Source organism: Triticum dicoccoides, chromosome 7A (genome assembly GCF_002162155.2).
Source record: "Triticum dicoccoides isolate Atlit2015 ecotype Zavitan chromosome 7A, WEW_v2.0, whole genome shotgun sequence".
In the NCBI taxonomy this organism is placed as follows: Eukaryota; Viridiplantae; Streptophyta; class Magnoliopsida; order Poales; family Poaceae; genus Triticum; species Triticum dicoccoides.
Window position 1 is genome coordinate 173,666,939 of NC_041392.1, and position 2,822 is coordinate 173,669,760.

Consider the following 2,822-nt stretch of genomic DNA (forward strand, 5'->3'; position numbering starts at 1 on the left):
CATGAAACTTCAGATCAAGTTACTACCGAACCTCGTAGGTCAACCAGAGCAAGATCCCCACCAGAGTGGTACGATAATCCAGTTCTGGAGGTCATGTTACTTGACCATGACGAACCTACGAACTATGAGGAAGCGATGATGAGCCCAGAATCTGCAAAATGGCTTGAGGCCATGAAGTCTTAGATGAGATCCATGTATGAGAACAAAGTGTGGACTTTGGTTGACTTGCCCGATGATCGACAAGCCATCGAGAACAAATGGACCTTCAAGAAGACAAACACCGACGGTAATGTTACTGTCTACAAAGCTCGACTTGTTGCAAAAGGTTTTCGACAAGTTCAAGGAGTTGACTACGATGAGACCTTCTCACCCATAGCGATGCTTAAGTCCATCCGAATCATGTTAGCAATTGCCGTATTTTATGATTATGAAATTTGGCAAATGGATGTAAAGACTGCATTCCTGAATGGATTTCTGGAAGAAGAGTTGTATATGATGCAACCTGAAGGTTTTATCGATCCAAAGGGAGCTAACAAAGTGTGCAAGCTCCAACGATCCATTTATGGACTAGTGCAAGCCTCTCGGAGTTGGAATAAACGTTTTGATAGTGTGATCAAAGCATATGGTTTTATACAGACTTTTGGAGAAGCCTGTATTTACAAGAAAGTGAGTGGGAGCTCTGTAGCATTTCTAATATTATATGTGGATGACATATTGTTTATTGGAAATGATATAGAATTTCTGGACAACATAAAAGGATACTTGAATAAAAGTTTTTCAATGAAAGACCTCGGTGAAGCTGCTTATATATTGGGCATCAAGATCTATAGAGATAGATCAAGATGCTTAATTGGACTTTCACAAAGCACATACCTTGATAAAGTTTTGAAGAAGTTCAAAATGGATCAAGCTAAGAAAGGGTTCTTGCCTGTGTTACAAGGTGTGATGTTGAGTAAGACTCAACGCCCGACCACTGCAGAAGATAGAGAGAAAATGAAAAGTGTTCCCTATGCTTTAGCCATAGGCTCTATCATGTATGCAATGCTGTGTACCAGACCTGATGTGTGCCTTGCTATTAGCCTAGCGGGGAGGTACGAAAGTAATCCAGGAGTGGATCACTGGACAGCGGTCAAGAACATCCTGAAGTACCTGAAAAGGACCAAGGATATGTTTCTCATTTATGGAGGTGACAAAGAGCTCATCGTAAATGGTTACGTTGATGCAAGCTTTGGCACTGATCCGGACAATTCTAAATCGCAAATCGGATACGTGTTTATATTAAACGGTGGAGCTGTCAGTTGGAGCAGTTCTAAACAGAGCGTCGTGGCGGGATCTACATGTGAAGCGGAGTACATTGCTTCTTCGGAAGCAGCGAATGAAGGAGTCTGGATGAAGGAGTTCATACCCAATCTAGGTGTCATACCTAGTGCGTCGGGTCCAATGAAAATCTTTTGTGACAATACTGGTGCAATTGCCTTGGCAAAAGAATCCAGATTTCACAAAAGAACCAAGCACATCAAGACACGCTTCAACTCCATCCGGGATCAAGTCCAGGTGGGAGACATAGAGATTTGCAAGATACATAGAGATCTAAATGTTGTAGACCTGTTGACTAAGCCTCTTCCACGAGAAACACATGATCAGCACCATGGCTCTATGGGTGTTAAAATCATTACTGTGTAATCTAGATTATTAACTCTAGTGCAAGTGGGAGACTGAAGGAAATATGCCCTAGAGGCAATAATAAAGTTATTATTTATTTCATTATTTCATGATAAATGTTTATTATTCATGCTAGAATTGTATTAACCGGAAACATAATACATGTGTGAATACATAGACAAACGTAGTGTCACTAGTATGCCTCTACTTGACTAGCTCATTCATCAAAGATGGTTAAGTTTCCTAACCATAGACATGAGTTGTTATTTGATTAATGGGATCACATCATTAGGAGAATGATGTGATTGACTTGACCCATTCCGTTAGCTTAGCACTTGATCGTTTGTTTACTGCTATTGCTTTCTTCATGACTTATACATGTTCTTATGACTATGCGATTATGCAACTCCCGAATACCGTAGGAACACTTTGTATGCTACCAAATGTCACAACGTAACTGGGTGATTATAAAAGTGCTCTACAGGTGTCTCCGATGGTACTTGTTGAGTTGGCATAGATCAAGATTAGGATTTGTCACTCCGATTGTTGGAGAGGTAACTCTGGGCCCTCTCGGTAATACACATCACTATAAGCCTTGCAAGCATGATAACTAATGAGTTAGTTACGGGATGATGTATTACAGAATGAGTAAAGAGACTTGCCGGTAACGAGATTGAACTAGGTATTGGATACCGACGATCGAACCTCGGGCAAGTAACATACCGATGACAAAGAGAACAACGTATAGTGTTGTGCGGTTTGACCGATAAAGATCTTCATAGAATATGTAGGAACCAATATGAGAATCCAGGTTCCGCTATTGCTTATTGACCGGTGACGTGTCTCGGTCATGTCTACATAGTTCTAGAACCCGTAGGGTCCGCACGCTTAAAGTTTTGTGACGATCGGTTTTATGAGTTTATATGTTTTGATGTACCGAAGGTAGTTCGGAGTCCCGGATGTGATCACGGACATGACGAGGAGTCTCGAAATGGTCGAGACATAAAGATTGATATATTGGAAGCCTACATTTGGACATCAGAATAGTTCCGGGTGAAATCAGGATTTTACCGGAGTACCGAAGGGGTTACCGGAACCTCCTGGGGGCTAGTGGGCCTTGTTGGGCCATAAGGGAAAGAGAGAGGGGCCGGCCTAGGGTA